The sequence below is a fragment of the Gossypium arboreum genome, chromosome 1, assembly GCF_025698485.1.
Source record: "Gossypium arboreum isolate Shixiya-1 chromosome 1, ASM2569848v2, whole genome shotgun sequence".
NCBI lineage: Eukaryota > Viridiplantae > Streptophyta > Magnoliopsida > Malvales > Malvaceae > Gossypium > Gossypium arboreum.
The window spans coordinates 120,918,341-120,938,536 of NC_069070.1; the positions used below are offsets into that span (position 1 = coordinate 120,918,341).

A 20,196-nucleotide genomic window follows, 5' to 3' on the forward strand; every position below is an offset into this window, starting at 1 on the left:
TTGGACGAGCCTGTTCCGCCATACACAGCTCTACTCACCAACCCTTTTAAGACAGTAATAATTTAGGAAAAGAATAATTGATGTAATTGTTTTGTTTCTAAAATTAAACAAATAATATTGCTAAGTAAAGTCATATAACATAAAATAGTTATTGTTTTAGAGTTGTTGTATATTTATAGTATAAGAATTTTATTTATTGTAAACTAATAATTGAAAAAAAACTTGCTATCTGTTATTATCATTTGATGTTAGCTGAGATGAATTTTCAAAGTCAGTTTCTCAATGAAACCTCTAGAAATTAATATGGGTGGATGTTGAAACTAAATAAAAATAAAATATGGCAAATAAAAAAAATATTTTTTATGAAATATAAGAACAGGACAAAGCCCGATCAATAAATACGATTATTCAAACCACATCTCAAGTAATGAACATCTTAATAATCAAACCATCACATGAGATTTAATACAAGAAATTAATAATAGAAACGCTATCTTCCAAATAATGAAAACAAGTTTTTTTATTTTTTATTTTCAAGTATTTTTATTTTCATTTTTATAAAAATATTTTTAAAAAATTGTCAACCAATAATATTTTCTTTTGTGCTTTCCATTTTATTTTCCAAATAAAAAGAAAACTAAAATTACATCTATTTTTGGTTACTAAATGGAGACTTGGTATATTATTTTTCACAATTATGTTAATATAATATTTTGTGTAAGTTTTGTGGTTGAAAAATAATATTTTTATTTTTACATTTCACGTGCTCGATTGGTGTCTAATTGATTTGTGGCACCAACTCAAAATAATATTTTATTTTTATTTTGTAATGCACTTTTATTAGTATTATATATATATATATATATAAGTATTAAAATATTTTGAGCTCAATTGATATGAGCATTGTTGCCAATGCAGAAAGACGTGAGTTTGAGTGCGCTAAAACACCTTATTATCCTATTTATGAGTTAAGAATTGACTATTTTATCGCCATATGTGGGAATGGACCATTTTATTGCCAAATGAATTATCTAATTTTCATTCAAATTAAAAAAAAAAGAATATTTAAACCCCACTTAATATGTCTATTTATTACCATTGACCCACATCGACAATGATACGCGAAAGAGACCTTTCAGATGTCTCAAAAGACTCAGAGAGAATGATTTTGGTTAATTAACAAATTGTTTAATTAATTCATCAAATCTTAGATTACGTTTCATAATAAAATTATGGGTAGGATATTAGATTATCTTATTTGGTTTATTTGTCAAGAATATAAAGATTGATGTGTTTGGTCAATCGAAACGTAAGATTATTTAAAAATAAATTTTACTAATCTGCTCTTATTATGGAATTTTTGTTTTTAAGTTCAAAAATTTTAGTCTTAAATTGATAACTCAGGAAATTTATTTTTATTACACATTGATTTTATCATATTAATTCAATAAAAGAAAAAAATTAAGAAAATTCAACTTCGCTATTTAGCCCAACATCAAAATTTAAAATATATAAAAAATTTATTTTCCTAGAGAATTCAATGTTATTTATAAACTGACTCTGTCTTAGCACTATGGGTATGAGTTTGCATGAATACTTTTCAGAAAAAAAATTATAAATATTTTTATGTTATTTTTATTGTTACATTATTATTAAGTGATTTTTTTAAAATAAAATGTTACATTATGTAGCGACGTAAAAAATTTGTTTCGCTTTGGCTTAGCTTTCGGTTGGTCGCTAATTGTGATGATTCATTAAACATTTGAAAACCAACTTTCGATTTTGTTTATAAAGGAGTCGCCACGATCCTTTTTATAGGTGTGATCGGACACCTAATAAATTTATTTTAAAACGAAAGAAGGCGAGTTTAGGTCTATGTTAAAGTCTGAGAGAAAATTTGAGTTCGGAGTCGATTCTGCGAGGAAGGTATTAGCACCCACGCGACGCCCAAAATTAGTATCTTATAAACAAGTGTTGTCTTAATTTTTAAAATTGCTAGTCCAAAGTAACATTGAATCGTGATCCGATCAAAACACGAGAAATTTCAAGTTTCGTTTTCTATTGAGAAGGATATACCGTTTTAACACAAGTCGATTGATATTCACCCAATATAGCGATGAAATCGATGGCATAGTGTTTAAAATCGGTACGTTGCCTTACTTATTGAATTAAATAAAAACACGAATAAATATTTTAAAATAGTGAACAAAGGGGTAATATATAAAATAGGCGGGAAACGAAAAATAATAGTTGGAAATACATCAAGGCACATAATACATACGACAATAATATTAAACAATGACAATGCACGCGATATTAAATGTAACAATAGTATGAAATACGAGAACACAATGAGAACACGATGAATATACATATAAAGATAATTAAGAGTATATATGTAAAATATATATATATGTATATATAAATAGTAATAGTGTTAGAAATATACTATATATAGTGTTTGAAGTATATACATAAGATAGTAAATAGGTATATGTAACTTGTATTATTAAAATATGTACATAGGGTAATATATACAAAATTTAACTAATAATATTGAAAATACATATTCATAATATATATAAAGCATATATATAATATAATATTAAAACATTTTACATAATATATACACATATAATTATGATGTTAAAACATATTAATATTAATAATAATACTAATATTACATAAAGATATACTTATATATATATATTAAAGATATGTGCATATATGATATAATACATGAATAGAACGATATTTAATATATACGTAATATGTATAATAAAAATAATAATATACATAATATATAAAATATATACGTATATAACAAAACATATACTACGGTTAATGATTATAATAGTAATGGTATTAAAATACAAAAAAAAACAACAATGTAACATAACAAAATACTATATATATAAATCTATGTACTTAAATAGAAATATACACTATTATAATGATAATAATAATAAATATAATAACAATATTGAAACACAAAACAAAAACAATAAAGATATTGAAGTAAAGTAAAAAATAAGCTTATACGTAAATATATATATACATATATACGTAAAACATATATAAACATTGGTGATAATAATAATAATAATAATGTTGAAATATAAAGGCAAGTATAGCATTAAAAATATTAAAATAAATAAAAAAACCTAATACAAATACATATATATATACGCATATAACAAAAGCACATAATAATAATAATAATAATAATAATAATAATACTAATAAATAATAATAATAATAATAATAATATCAATAATATGAAAATAACAAGGATATTTAGATAAAAAACGAAAAAAAAACGAAAACAGGACTAAAATTAAACTAAAAACAAAGTTATGGGGCAGATTTGAAAAGAAAATAAGGAGGAGAGGGCCAGATTGCAATATGCGCGCAACATGGGAGGACCGAAAACAGAAATATCCCCAATCATTAAGACGCAGTACTTGGTACGGGGCTAAATTGAAAACCTCAGAGAATTAGGTGGCCAAATTGCAAAATCATAGGAAAAAGGTAACTAAAGCACTAAATTGCAGCGCACTGGAGAGGTTGAGGACTAGGGAACAAATATCCTAAAAGCGAAACATACAAATGTTAGTGGCGCCGTTTCCTTTTGACTTTTCAATTTTTTATTTAAAACCATTTTAACCTTTATATATTTTTTCTGGAAAACTGCTCTCAAACCCCCCTTTTTTTTATCTCTTCCTCATTTCTTCAGCTAAGGTTTCAACACCCATCATCGCCGGCAGTTCACCGTGCCGAACGGAGAGGGGAGCGGCCACGGGGTAGATCCGGTAAGACTCTTTTCTTCCTTGATTCTTTTTTGTTTTAAAGTAAGTTAATGAAATAAAAAATAAAACAAAGCAAAGATAAATAGAAAGATTGAGATAACAGAGGAAAAAAATTGAAGTTCACCTTCTAAGCTTTTCTTTTTTCTTTTGTTTTTGATACAAAAATTTTTTTTGTACATCCTTCCCCCCCTTTTACGTTTGTTGTTTGGATGGCTTTATATAGCCTAATTTTTACATACTTTATTATTATTTTCTATTCTTGCTTCTGTTTTGCTTGTTTGCAGGGCATGGGCATGGACGGTGGGGTGTGTGATGGTGCTGGTGGTAGACAACATAGGAGAGTGGGAGTGGTCTTGGTGGCGAGATGCATGGGAGAGTGTTGGCCAAGGTTGAGGGGTGTGCTGTTTTTTTTTTTTTTTTTGCTGGAAAATGTTTGGTGATGGTGGGCTAGGGTTAGTGGGTTAGTTTAGGTGGGCTGTTGGTTTAGATTGGGTTTGATGATGTTGGGCTGATGAAATTGGGGTAGGTATTTGGTTGTATTTGGGCCAAAATTGGCCTACAACAGCTGCCCCTCTTTGCTCATTATCGTGTAACGGGAATAGAGCAAAGACATAATGAAAGGACAATTTTGCCCGGTCTTGCCAATTGTTGACTTCTTTGGCACTCTTCTTTTCCGGGCAGTCTCTTACTAGTCTATCGCATCTTGTAGCTTTGGTTCAGTTCATTGCATCTTCTGATATGGGCCTTGTAGCTTCAATCTACTTCAATGTAGTTTCAAGGATATGAGATTTGTGGCTTCCATCTGCTTCACTGTAACTTCAGAAGGATAAGATCTACAGCTTCAATCCTCTCTTCTATTGCTTCCGTGAGATAAGGTTTTGGTCTTCTCTTCTGCCACTTCAGAAAGGTAAGATCTGATGTCCTCGACCAGCTCCACTGCAACTTCAGGGAGACAAAATCTGGTGCCTTCAATCGGCTCCAATCTTTATTCTTTACTCGGTGTGTGATCCTGAGCTCAACTCATTTCTCGAATATGAATCGACTTTTAAAAACTCAAGATGTGACTCGAGGCTCAACTCACCTCTCGTAATATGAGTTGATTCTTGAAAAGTATAAATTGAAAAAACATTAATTGAAAATACCTCAGCGTGTGATCCTGAGGCTCAATTCACCTCTAGCAATATGAATTAAATTTTGGAAAAACATAAATTAAGAAACGAAAGTTGACAATACCTCAGCGTGTCCTGAGGCTCAATTCACCTCTAGCAATATGAATTAATTTTTGGAAAAACATAAATCAAGAAACGAAAGTTGACAATACCTCAGCGTGTCTTGAGGCTCAACTCACCTTTCGCGATATGAGTTTTTTTTTTTGAAAGGCAGAAATTGGAAAGCAAAAATTGAAAATACCTCAGCGTGCCCTGAGGCTCAACTCACCTCTCGCAATACGAGTTGATTTTTTTGAAGAGCAGAAATTGGAAAGCAGAAATCGAAAATACCTCAGCGTGCCCTGAGGCTCAACTCACTTCTCGCAATATGAGTTAATTTTTGAAAAACATAAATTGGAGAAAACAGAAATTGAAATTACCTCAGCATGTCCTGAGGCTCAACTCACCTCTCGCAATATGAGTTGATTTTTGAAAAACGGAAATTAAAAATACCTCATCGTGACCTGAGGTTCAACTCACCTCTCGCAATATGAGCTGATTTTCTGAAACATGGAAATTAAAACAGAAATTGAAAATACCTCAACGTGCCCTGAGGCTCAACTCACCTCTCGCAATATGAGTTGATTTTTGACAAACAGCAATTGAAAATACCTCAGCGTGCCCCGAGGCTTAACTCATTTCTCGCAATATGAGTTGATTTTTTGAAAGACAGAAATTGAAAGGCTTAATTGAAAATACCTCGGCGTGTGACCTGAGGTTCAACTCACCTCTCGCAATATGAGTTGAAATTAAAACACAAAAATTGAAAATACCTCAGCGTGCCCCGAGGCTCAACTCACCTCTCGCAATATGAGCTGATTTTGAAAAAGTAGAAATTAAAAGGTTCAACCCACCTTTCGCAATATGAGTTGATTCTTGACAAACAGAAATTGAAATTACCTCAGCGTGTCCTGAGGCTCAACTCACCTCTCGCAATATGAGTTGATTTTTTTGAAGAGCAGAAATTGAAAATACCTCAGCGTGCCCTGAGGCTCAACTCATCTCTCGCAATATGAGTTGATTTTTTTGTGACAAACATAAATTGAAATTTCCTCAGCGTGTCCTGAGGCTCAACTCACCTCTCGCAATATGAGTTGATTTTTTTGAAAGACAGAAATTGAAAAACAGAAATTGAAAAGACCTCAGCATGTGAGACGAGGCTCAACTCACCTCTCGCAATATGAGTTGATTTTTGACAAAAATTGAAGAAAACAGAAATTGAAATTACCTCAGCATGTCCTGAGGCTCAACTCACCTCTCGCAATATGAGTTGATTTTTGAAAAACAGAAATTAAAATTACCTCAGCGTGTCCTGAGGCTCAACTCACCTTTCGCAATATGAGTTGATTTTTTTGAAGAGCAGAAATTGAAAATACCTCAGCGTGCCCCGAGGCTCAACTCACCTCCCGCAATATGAGTTGAATTTTGAAATGTAAATAAAAGCATCGAATACCAAAACATGTTATCCGGTGGAACTCGGTGTCTTTTCCTTTAATTCAATACAACTATCATCACATCTTCTTATTCTACTAGAGTACCATGCATGATGTTATCATGATATGCACATGTTTGTCTTAAATGCCTTTATGCCTACATGATTATGCTATACGCCTTAGGCATGTTTGTCGATGTCCCTTTCCGTCATGATTTTTAATGATCCGTGTTCATTGCTTTGACTCTTGACTTTCTCTTCAGGCCCTGTACCCGTCTTCTAGCTTCACGAGTAATCTGCGTTTCTCAGTTATCGCTCTCTTACCCCTGGTTGAGCTTTGTCCTTACGTTGAGGCTCTTGTACTTATCAAATTCTCATCCGGTAATGCTCAACATTTCTTTTGTTTGGAGCATGTCATTTCAAAATACTCTAGATCTTCAACGCATGAATTCTTCCACATTTCTTAATCAAGAATCTTTTTGAGTATGTCATCTTGCGTATAAATTTTCGAGATGCTGAAAATCCTTCAAATCATCGTAGTCTTGCTTTGACTCACTTCTTGAATCTTTTTACTCCTTGGGCCCAAACCTGCTTCATTAGGACGTCCTTTCGGGTTATCATCCTAATTTTTGTTTATCAAGATGCCCTTTTCAGGTTTTCATCTCGATCTTCTTCTTTTTTTTTTTTTAAAACGTCATCAATCATTGCCCATCAGGGCTCTATTACTGACGTAGTACGCTGCCCTAATGCTCGGTTGGTATTTTGACCCAAAATCCGAAGAAATAATCGCGTTTTGCTCAGCCCCACCGTAATTTCAGGGTCCATTCCACTGTAATTTTGGGATACAAGGTTGGCACTATCCTTAAACCATTCCACTGCAATTCCTGGCTATAGGATCTGTATCCTACGGTAACTCAAGGGTGTATGATCTGTAATTTGTTCCATTGACTGATATTTTTGACAGAAAATCTGAGGAGATAAACTCAATTTGAGCTCAAATATTTCCAACCCTTACACTTGGTAAGCTCTTGAACAACCGACTGGTTTCAGGTTCTTGTACTATTTAGAAGCTTTCAGAGTAATATGCAAAATTCCTTTTGTAAAAGTATGATTAGTCCATTAATCATTATTTCAATGCAAAATGCTTGAAAAGGATCGAACTGATGGACAAGAAGAAAAATCGGTTAAGAGCATAGCTCGAAACAAACAAGTTGAACAATGAGAGTAAATGCAAGTTTATTGGAAGCTTATTTTGAAAAGAATAAGATAATCAAAGATAAATTTAGAAGTAGGTAAAATAAAGCTAAGTACCCCAAATATCGCCGCCTGAGCTTCTCTGTACAAACTCCTTTTGAGACAATTTTGAGTTCAACATGTGTTTAGGGGATTCAGAGTACTTTTTCAATGCCCCAAGACGTAGCATACTTCTTCACTGTCAATTCAAGTATAGCAAGACTACCATATGCCCCACCTTTGAACAAGATTTGAGCTGCCTTTTTCAGGTTTTCAACTCAAAACCCCTTTGGTCTCAAGGTGCCCTTTGCGGGTTTTCACCTTGACCTCTCCATTTTCTTTTCTTTTTTTCTTTTTTTGCTTTTGAATGAATGAAGGTCACAAGGCGCCCTTTGCGGGTTTTCACCTTGGCCACTCCTTTTTAAGTATTTCTGGACTGAATCCAAATTTAGGATTGGATCAGTGTTCTTTTGGGGAAAGCCTCCTTTACCTCATAAAGTTCTTAAGCATCCATTTCCCTTTGAAATCCTTTCGTATAGAAAGGATCTTCTACAATATCAAGTTCCTACTATGAAATTCCTTTGGGTGAACCATTTCCGTCATAACTCAGCATCATACGCGTTTGACCTTCAAACCCTTTTCTGCAGTCAAGTTTAATGAAGACATTTTACTTCATCCAATTCTTGATTCAATCAAAGCTTGGAGAAAAAGAATCTTAATTTCCATGGACAGAACCACCTCTAATGCCCCAGTGAAGGTCCTGGTCAACTTTAATAAGCACAAAGAGTAAAAGGTAGCTTCTTATGCCAATATTTACAAGTCTCGGTCACCTTCTATAACTTTTCTTGATTTTTGTATTTTTCTTTTGGCAGCCTTTGTTGCATTGTGATATGACATTGTACAGTTACGCATTAAAACATGATTCTTTCTGGCATTTGATTTCTTTTTTTTTTGTTTTTTTCTTGTCCCTTTTTTTCTTTTTGTTTTTTTTTTGTTTTTTTTCTTTTCTTTTCATGACTGTCGACTTTATAATATTGGCATATGAAGCTACATTCATCTTCTTAGTGAAGCAATTGACGGTCACGACGATGATGTCGACTGGAAGCTTTTGACGAGATCATCCCCAGAACATCTATGCCCTACGTATTGAAAAGTTTGTGAAGAGATGAAAGAAGCACGTGAGTCTTGACGTCATAACTGATGCTATTCCCTTCCCATGGTGGACCAACAACATCCGATCCTTATTGATTAGCTTGGCTATTGCAGAACCATTGTCATGTGTTCTCTAGACACCCTTATAGACCTCTTTCTAGATGTTCTTAAGTGCGTCTTAATATGATCGTGCAAAAACATCCTTGAATTCTTAAAAATAACTCAATAGTCTTGCCTTATTTTTGCGGTGAGCTAGGTTTCGATCTTCATCACTTTCCCAAGCTCACAATGTCAGCTGACCCTTTGTAAGTTAGGGTCTGTTTTTCATCTTATTCTGTTATCCTTCACGAATCAGAAGATGGACACAGTCTCTGTCATCTTCGAAGTCCTGAGATTCCTCTAGACACACATCTTGCTTCAAAGGGAGTTAGTAACACGTCCCTCGTGACATTGATATCTGGGACCCATGTGGGTATGAAGGAAAATTCTAGAGAATAAATGATTCTAAGGATGATTATTTGTATAGGATGATCATGAATGTAAAATAAAAGAATGAAAGTCCAAATAATAAAAGAATCTATAAATAGAAGAAAATTTACTCAAAAGATGCATTTCATTGAAATAAAATCTTGGACCGAAACCTATTTCTCAAAAGAAATCTTATCACCTCTAGGTCTTAAGGCAATAAGTATGTTTTGAATATTACTCTAGATTAGCTTTAAAAGTACACGGATCTCTTCCATTGTCCCATTGTTCAAAACACTCCCAAGTATGTGAAATTCAAGGTGGGTGATATCGAGGTCATGGTTGAGTTGGGTGCAATTAGAAGCATAGTGGCTTCCTATTCCCACCACATGGGTTTCGGCTCTTTTTCTTCATGGGTGCTGCCTTTTGAGCTCTCGGGCATTCCATCCTTCCATTTTGATGGCATTCTCTATAAGTTCCCGGATATCACAATGTTCGCAAAGTCTGTCGTAGCACTTCCTACCAACTTGTCATAGAATGGTGCTCTCAAAGTGTTGATGAAGAGAACCACTATTTCAGTTTTGGTTAAAGGGGGTTCTACTTGTGCCGAGATGTCCTTCCATCTCTGCGCGTACTGCTTAAAAGTTTCCGTCGGCTTCTTTTCCATCATCTGCAGAGTCAACCGATCAGGGACCATGTCAGACACATGCTTGTACTGTTCACAAAATGCTGATGCTAAGTCTTTCCATGATAGGATCCTTTCTCTACTAAGTTGATTATACCATCGAAGAGCCGATCCGACCAAACTGTCTTGGAAACAGTGTATTAGCAACTTATCTTTATTCACGTGACTCGTCATTTTTCGGCAAAACATGACAAGATGCATTCTTGGACATCTCGTTCCGTCGTATTTTTCAAAATCTGGTGCTTTAAACTTCGGAGGCAGAACCAGATCAGGCACCAGACTGAGCTCCTTGGCACTTAATGCAGAGAAGACTTCAGTGCCTTCGATTGCCTTGAGCCTTTCTTCAAAACTCCTATTGTAACACCCCTAACCCGTATCCATTGCCGAATAGGGTTTGAACATTATTACCATTTACGATCACTAAAAAAAAAATTTAAATACTTACCGATTCAATGCATCATATAAATAAATATATTACCATTCAATCAACAGTTTGACAGTTGTATAAGCATCAAACAGCAACATTGTTAGTATACTTGCATATATCTCATATAAATTCAACACTGATATATCTATTTTCTCGACATATCGCACTTGAGTTTAATAATAGTCTCAATTACATAATTTCCTTGTATCAACATATCAAAGATAATCATATATGTACATGTCATGAAATATATCATGCTCTTACCGTTTCTTCATAAGCATTTATCATTCATTTCATTATATCAATATTTCATGTTCCATCATTTCCATATATTTTATGTATATTTATTCCTAGTAATAGCTTATATCAAACTTAACATAAATTATATTTCATGTACTTATACTTATTTCGTTTATCTATCTTCATAATTATTTCATATAACCATTCGTCATCGATACATATTACGAATATCAATTGTTCAACAGATGCTAGGCGTCTCCCATCCACGGTCTTATTTATCTTTGACATGATGTCATAGTGTCTTTCAACTATGGTCTTACTCATTTTCGTCATGTTGCCATGGTATCTTTCAACCATGGTCTTGTTCATTTCATATCACGTTGCCATGGTATCTTTCAACCATGGTCTTACACATTTCATATCAGTTGCCATGGTATCTTTCAACCATGGTCTTACACATTTTATATCGAGTTGCCATGGTATCTTTCAACCATGGTCTTACACATTTCATATCGAGTTGCCATGGTATCTTTCAACCATGGTCTTACACATTTTATATCGAGAGAGCACACTCCATGAACCTCATCCTTGCAGCGGGATTACCACCGAGCTAAATCCTCGCAATATAAACTCATAGAGTATTGTCGGGATTACCACCCGTGCTAAATCCCGCAACGACAATTACTCTAATGAGCTTGGATCCAATTACCATCCAAAGCTAAATTGAGACCCTAATTCGGATTACCCGTCCGGCTAAATCCATTTTACACATATTCTTCGGAGGGCTATATCAGATAGGATCACCCGTCCAAGCTAGATCCTTTTACCGTCAATTTCCTTTTCGTAGATCCATCGAATTTTCCTTTCATTCAACCGGATTTCTTCCCATTTTATCAAATATATCAATGTTTTATAAATTTTCATACAATGAACATTCAAATCATATTCACATCAATAACATACAATCTCAAGCATTTCGAATATAATTCAAGTTACACGAACTTACCTCATTGATTGCTCGTGTTTATTATTTCATTATTCGATATATTTTCTTTCCATGATCAAGTCTCGTATTTATGTCGTCCGGATCTTTATAAATAAATTTGATCATCATTTTCATTCATTTCATATTCTAATACATTTAATTAATGCTTCTAGGCAAAATTACCATTTTGCCCTAAACTTTAATTAATGACGATTTCATCCTTAGGGACGGAAAGTAAAATTCTTGCAATTTAATCCTTATTTCCAACTATTATTCTCATATATATTGATAACAGTCCATGAATTCTATAAAATATCAAAATTTTCTATAATTTCAACACTTTTCAATTTAATCCCTAAAACATGTTTTCCCGATCTTGAACTAAATTGATAATTTCGTTAAATTTTTGTAATTTAAATAATAAAATAATCTATTTTATGCAATTTAGTCATTTCGACATTTTACAAAATTGCCCATAAAATTTTACTTTTATTCAATTTAGTCCCCGAGCCTAAAACATGCAAATTAGCCATGCTAGATGAATATTCATACATATTTTCCTCCTCCTCCTCTCCATTCCACATCCTTAATTTATATAACATACAACAAGTAACATTATCAATAATTTCACTATTTACTTATATGTACATTCAAAACTGCCCATTTGCGTCATAGTCACTAAATTATTTATATATTAAGCTACAGAACTCGAAATTAAGATCCGTTAATTTTTCCTGAAACTATACTCACATGTATTCTTATCATAAAATTTTCAGAATTTTGGTTTAGCCAATTAGTACAGTTTATTCATTAAAGTCACCCTGTTCTGCTGTCTGACAGTTCTGACCCTTCTTCACTAAAAATTAGTTATCTCCTTTTACAGAATTCAAATGATGTTCTAGTTTGTTTCTAATAAAACTAGACTCATTCAGGATTCTATAAATATAAATTTAAGCCTTTAATTATTTTTCTTCATTTTTTATTATTTTTCAAAGTCTGAACAGGGAACCTGAATTCATTCTGACCTTGTCTCACAAAATTCATTATATATCAAAATTTACAAACTCATTGCTTACACTGTTTCTTCTATGAGAAACTAGACTCATTAAGATTTAATTCCATATTTTTTTCATCTTCTAATTCAATTTATAAAATTTATGGTGATTTTTCAAAGTTAGACTACTGCTGCTGTCCATAACTGTTTTAGTGCAAGATATTAATTACCATGTTATAACACCCTTATTTTCTTTTTCTACACCATTTCTCATCACTTTCTCTTATTTTCTCTTCACTAACATATCAAGAACATAGGACCTTATGTAATAAAACTCTACTATAACATTATTTCCATGATTTATCAACAATAACAAACTTAAAAACATATTGAAATCTTGATGTACTTACCTTATTCTCTTGATACCAATCTTTAACTTGATTTTCTCTCTCCTCCAGCTTCTATTTCTTGAATCCAACTTGATATTCTAACTCCCCATGTTCTCCTTAACATTTTCTCTCTTGGTAGCTATGGAAATTCATTTGATTTTTGGGTGAAAATGGTGAATTTTTGGTAAAGGACCAAATTGTAAAGAAAGTAAAACTTTCTTTCTTCCTCTCTTTCTCTCACGTTAGTTTGCATGGAAAGGAAAGATGATGAAAATTCTTCATCTTTCTTTCCTTATATACTAAATAAATAATAATAAAATAATATTAAATATCTCATAAAATATTAATAAAATAATATTTATCTAATTAATTAATTTAAAATATCATTAACATAATCATTACATTCTAGAATTCTCTCTCTTACTAATTGACCATTTTGCCCTTCATGATCTTTTAGAATTCCATCCTTGAGTCATCATTTAATTTGGTAAAATTGCAATTTAGTCCCTCATAGTTCTTCACTTATTCATTTTGGTCCTAATTCATCCATTTTCCTTAGTTTCTAGATCATTCTACCCTTAAAATATTTACACTATTGGTCCTTCAACTTTTTCATATTTACACTTTAACCCTTTAAGTCTTGAGTATTTACTCTTAGGCAACAAAACTTTTCTAACTTTTACAATTTAGTCCTTTCCTGAATCAAGATATCATAATTTACTTCCCAATGTTGCCATAACTCAAAACTTCCCTTTTTATCACTTTATTTCCTTATTTTATTATATCAAGGATAATATATTATTGTAAAGATTTTCAGGGTATTACACCTATACTTGCCCCAAACATCATGATCGTCTAATTTCAACTGGGCTATCTCTACTGGGTCATCCCAATCTGGAATATTGGGATCAACGGGATTACCTTCGGGGTTTGATACAGATATACCTTGCCCTAAATGAGTAGGTGGTATAGGTCGTTGCTCCAAGCCTACAGGCTCCTTTTGAGGACATCCTCTTTGCGTTACATGAACGTGAGACGGGGTGAATCTTGGGGGATAAAACGGATCCTGATTATGATTAACTCTTGACTGAGGTTCTATAACGTCAGGACTCTGCATAAGTCCATTCCCTTTAACAAAAGCTGACATCATCTCCATCATTTTGGCCATTTGATCCCTTTGCTTGAGTGATTCCTCTCGAGACCTTACCATCAGATCTCTCATTTCTTGCTGTGATTTAGCCAACTGTTCTTGCAATTCTCTTTGGGCCTTTTCCATTCTTTCAATTCTCTCATTGAATTTGGTCTCCATAGTTCTAGCTCTTAGCCGCGTCTTATACGAATGGCGTGATTCCAGACTCGTAGCGTCACAACTGTAGATCATACGGTTTCAGCCTCAGTGGATGATTAAGGGACATGTACATGCAATGAATGAATGAATGAATAAATGGCAGATGAATGTCAGTCATGAATATGCAAAAATTTGGTGTTAATTTCAAGATAGCCCCTATTTAGGCATTTCCTTTAATCAAAAGAGTCTATTACACAATATTTCGGTCATTCGTATAATTGACTCCTCCATCAGAAACCCGTTTTTGGCAACCAATCTCTAATCAACACCTTCCTAACAAGATGCCTTTGATGCATGATGAAAAATAGAAATACAGACAAACAACCTTGGTTAGCATAACACATATGAACAGAGAAAAACTGTGGAAAATCTAACAAATTAAGCTCCTTGGTCCAATGGACTCGATTCCCTTGCATAGAAAGCGTAAATGTAAAAGAAACAGAAGGTAGGATGTGTTTTTCCCGTGTACTTATTTGGTGACTAGTAAGCGGACAAAGGTTAGGCATGGCTCTAGTTAGGTGGCTCGTACAGTTCACTATATGCGGTTTTGGCTCTAGATAGGTACTCGAATTGTCCATACTGTCATCTACTAAGATTAGTATAGAGCCTCAGTCATTGCCCATCATAGGCTTACGAGTTCAATTCGAGGGATTACATTTACTTATGCCTATGCGGAGGGACAAGTTAACTCACGAAAGCATAAGTCATATGTAACCCGAAAGTATTCACTAGCTTTGCACGGAGGGACGAGTTAACTCACGAAGGCGTGGCGTTTATTTTCACTTAAATGACGGGCCGGGTAGAGAACTCATGTTATGCGAAAATGCAAGTGCACGGTGTGTGGGGAGAAAATCACAAACCTTTACGTTTTATTTGAAGAAACTAAACCAGAATTAAAACCATAAAAACTGAAAAACAAACAAATAACAAGTTAGAAGAAATATTTACAACACGATACAAATGCATGAATTTTTGAAAACGAGATTTTCGGATCACGACCAAATATTTATTTTGAACAAGGAAGTTTGAAAATTTTGACAAAACATGTTTAATTCGACTCGACTCGCAAGGCTATATCCCCAGTGGAGTCGCCAACTGTAGCGACGTAAAAAATTTGTTTCGCTTTGGCTTAGCTTTCGGTTGGTCGCTAATTGTGATGATTCATTAAACATTTGAAAACCAACTTTCGATTTTATTTATAAAGGGAGTCGCCACCGATCCTTTTTATAGGTGTGATCGGACACCTAATAAATTTACTTTTAAAACGAAAGAAGGCCGAGTTTAAGTCTACGTTAAAGTACAGAGAAAAATTTGAGTTCGGGAGTCAGTTACGCGCGAGGAAGGTATTAGCACCCACGCGACGCCCAAAATTGGTATCTTATAAACAAGTGTTGTCTTAATTTTTAAAATTGCTAGTCCAAAGTAACATTGAATCGTGATCCGATCAAAACACGAGAAATTTCAAGTTTCGTTTTCTATTGAGAAGGATATACCGTTTTAACACAAGTCGATTGATATTCACCCAACATAGCGATGAAATCGATGGCATAGTGTTTAAAATCGGTACGTTGCCTTACTTATTGAATTAAATAAAAACACGAATAAATATTTTAAAATAGTGAACAAAGGGGTAATATATAAAAATAGGCGGGAAACGAAAAATAATAGTTGGAAATACATCAAGGCACATAATACATACGACAATAATATTAAACAATGACAATGCACGCGATATTAAATGTAACAATAGTATGAAATACGAGAACACAATGAGAACACGATGAATATACATATAAAGATAATTAAGAGTATATATGTAAAATATATATATATGTATATATAAATAGTAATAGTGTTAGAAATATACTATATATAGTGTTTGAAGTATATACATAAGATAGTAAATAGGTATATGTAACTTGTATTATTAAAATATGTACATAGGGTAATATATACAAAATTTAACTAATAATATTGAAAATACATATTCATAATATATATAAAGCATATATATAATATAATATTAAAACATTTTACATAATATATACACATATAATTATGATGTTAAAACATATTAATATTAATAATAATACTAATATTACATAAAGATATACTTATATATATATATATATTAAAGATATGTGCATATATGATATAATACATGAATAGTACGATATTTAATATATAATGTAATATGTATAATAAAAATAATAATATACATAATATATAAAATATATACATATATAACAAAACATATACTACGGTTAATGATTATAATAGTAATGGTATTAAAATACAAAAAAAAACAACAATGTAACATAACAAAAATACTATATATATAAATCTATGTACTTAAATAGAAATATACACTATTATAATGATAATAATAATAAATATAATAACAATATTGAAACACAAAACAAAAACAATAAAGATATTGAAGTAAAGTAAAAAATAAGCTTATACGTAAATATATATATACATATATACGTAAAACATATATAAACATTGGTGATAATAATAATAATAATAATGTTGAAATATAAAGGTAAGTATAGCATTAAAAATATTAAAATAAATAAAAAACCTAATACAAATACATATATATATACGCATATAACAAAAGCACATAATAATAATAATAATAATAATAATAATACTAATAAATAATAATAATAATAATAATAATAATATCAATAATATGAAAATAACAAGGATATTTAGATAAAAAACGAAAAAAAACGAAAACAGGACTAAAATTAAACTAAAACAAAGTTATGGGGCGATTTGAAAAGAAAATAAGGAGGAGAGGGCCGATTGCAATATCGCATAACATGGGAGGACCGAAAACAGAAATATCCCCAATCATTAAGGCGTAGTACTTGGTGCGGGCTAAATTGAAAACCTCGAGAATTAGGTGGCCAAATTGCAAAATCATAGGAAAAAGGTAACTAAAGCACTAAATTGCAGCGACCGGAGAGGTTGAGGGACTAGGGAACAAATATTCCTAAAAGCGAAACATACAAATGTTAGTGGCGCCGTTTCCTTTTGACTTTTCAATTTTTTATTTAAAACCATTTTAACCTTTATATATTTTTTCTGGAAAACTGCTCTCAAACCCTCCTTTTTTTATCTCTTCCTCATTTCTTCAGCTAAGGTTTCAACACCCATCATCGCCGGCAGTTCACCGTGCCGAACGGAGAGGGGAGCGGCCACGGGGTAGATCCGGTAAGACTCTTTTCTTCCTTGATTTTTTTTGTTTTAAAGTAAGTTAATGAAATAAAAAATAAAACAAAGCAAAGATAAATAGAAAGATTGAGATAACAGAGGAAAAAAATTGAAGTTCACCTTCTAAGCTTTTCTTTTTTCTTTTGTTTTTGATACAAAATTTTTTTTTGTACATCCTTCCCCCCCTTTTACGTTTGTTGTTTGGATGGCTTTATATAGCCTAATTTTTACATACTTTATTATTATTTTCTATTCTTGCTTCTGTTTTGCTTGTTTGCAGGGCATGGGCATGGACGGTGGGGTGTGTGATGGTGCTGGTGGTAGACAACATAGGAGAGTGGGAGTGGTGCTGGTGGCAGACAGCATGGGAGAGTGTTGGCCAAGGTTGAGGGGTGTGCTTTTTTTTTTTTTTGCTGGAAAATGTTTGGTGATGGTGGGCTAGGGTTAGTGGGTTAGTTTAGGTGGGCTGTTGGTTTAGATTGGGTTTGATGATGTTGGGCTGATGAAATTGGGGAGGGTATTTGGTTGTATTTGGGCCAAAATTGGCCTACAACAGCTGCCCCTCTTTGCTCATTATCGTGTAACGGGAATAGAGCAAAGACATAATGAAAGGCCAATTTTGCCCGGTCTTGCCAATTGTTGACTTCTTTGGCGCTCTTCTTTTCCGGGCAGTCTCTTTCTAGTCCATCGCATCTTGTAGCTTTGGTTCAGTTCATTGCATCTTCTGATATGGGCCTTGTAGCTTCAATCTACTTAAATGTAGTTTCAAGGATATGAGATTTGTGGCTTCTATCTGCTTCACTGTAACTTCAGAAGGATAAGATCTACAGCTTCAATCCTCTCTTCTATTGCTTCCGTGAGATAAGGTTTTGGTCTTCTCTTCTGCCACTTCAGAAAGGTAAGATCTGATGTCCTCGACCAGCTCCACTTTGCAACTTCGGGAGACAAAATCTGGTGCCTTCAATCGGCTCCAATCTTTATTCTTTACTCGGTGTGTGATCCCGAGCTCAACTCATTTCTCAATATGAATCGACTTTTAAAAACTCAAGCATGTGACTCGAGGCTCAACTCACCTCTCGTAATATGAGTTGATTCTTGAAAAGTATAAATTGAAAAACATTAATTGAAAATACCTCGGCGTGTGATCCTGAGGCTCAATTCACCTCTAGCAATATGAATTAAATTTTGGAAAAACATAAATTAAGAAACGAAAGTTGACAATACCTCAGCGTGTCCTGAGGCTCAATTCACCTCTAGCAATATGAATTAATTTTTGGAAAAACATAAATCAAGAAACGAAAGTTGACAATACCTCAGCGTGTCTTGAGGCTCAACTCACCTTTCGCGATATGAGTTTTTTTTTTTTGAAAGGCAGAAATTGGAAAGCAAAAATTGAAAATACCTCAGCGTGCCCTGAGGCTCAACTCACCTCTCGCAATACGAGTTGATTTTTTTGAAGAGCAGAAATTGGAAAGCAGAAATCGAAAATACCTCAGCGTGCCCTGAGGCTCAACTCACTTCTCGCAATATGAGCTAATTTTTGAAAAACATAAATTGGAGAAAACAGAAATTGAAATTACCTCAGCATGTCCTGAGGCTCAACTCACCTCTCGCAATATGAGTTGATTTTTGAAAAACGGAAATTAAAAATACCTCATCGTGACCTGAGGTTCAACTCACCTCTCGCAATATGAGCTGATTTTCTGAAACATGGAAATTAAAACAGAAATTGAAAATACCTCAACGTGCCCTGAGGCTCAACTCACCTCTCGCAATATGAGTTGATTTTTGACAAACAGCAATTGAAAATACCTCAGCGTGCCCCGAGGCTTAACTCATTTCTCGCAATATGAGTTGATTTTTTGAAAGACAGAAATTGAAAGGCTTAATTGAAAATACCTCGGCGTGTGACCTGAGGTTCAACTCACCTCTCGCAATATGAGTTGAAATTAAAACACAAAAATTGAAAATACCTCAGCGTGCCCCGAGGCTCAACTCACCTCTCGCAATATGAGCTGATTTTGAAAAAGTAGAAATTAAAAGGTTCAACCCACCTCTCGCAATATGAGTTGATTCTTGACAAACAGAAATTGAAATTACCTCAGCGTGTCCTGAGGCTCAACTCACCTCTCGCAATATGAGTTGATTTTTTTGAAGAGCAGAAATTGAAAATACCTCAGCGTGCCCTGAGGCTCAACTCATCTCTCGCAATATGAGTTGATTTTTTTGTGACAAACATAAATTGAAATTTCCTCAGCGTGTCCTGAGGCTCAACTCACCTCTCGCAATATGAGTTGATTTTTTTGAAAGACAGAAATTGAAAAACAGAAATTGAAAAGACCTCAGCATGTGAGACGAGGCTCAACTCACCTCTCGCAATATGAGTTGATTTTTGAAAAACAGAAATTAAAATTACCTCAGCGTGTCCTGAGGCTCAACTCACCTTTCGCAATATGAGTTGATTTTTTTAAAGAGCAGAAATTGAAAATACCTCAGCGTGCCCCGAGGCTCAACTCACCTCCCGCAATATGAGTTGAATTTTGAAATGAAATAAAAGCATCGAATACCAAAACATGTTATCCGGTGGAACTCGGTGTCTTT

At 33.4% G+C, this 20,196-nt stretch overlaps 1 long non-coding RNA gene across 1 annotated transcript; it reads left to right on the top strand.

The window, feature by feature from the left end:
* Positions 1 to 17,461: 17,461 nt before the first annotated feature.
* LOC128289391 (uncharacterized) lies at positions 17,462 to 17,993 on the top strand. Its single transcript, XR_008279041.1, has 2 exons — positions 17,462 to 17,595; positions 17,876 to 17,993. It is a non-coding gene; the product is annotated as an uncharacterized LOC128289391 (long non-coding RNA).
* Positions 17,994 to 20,196: the final 2,203 nt, after the last annotated feature.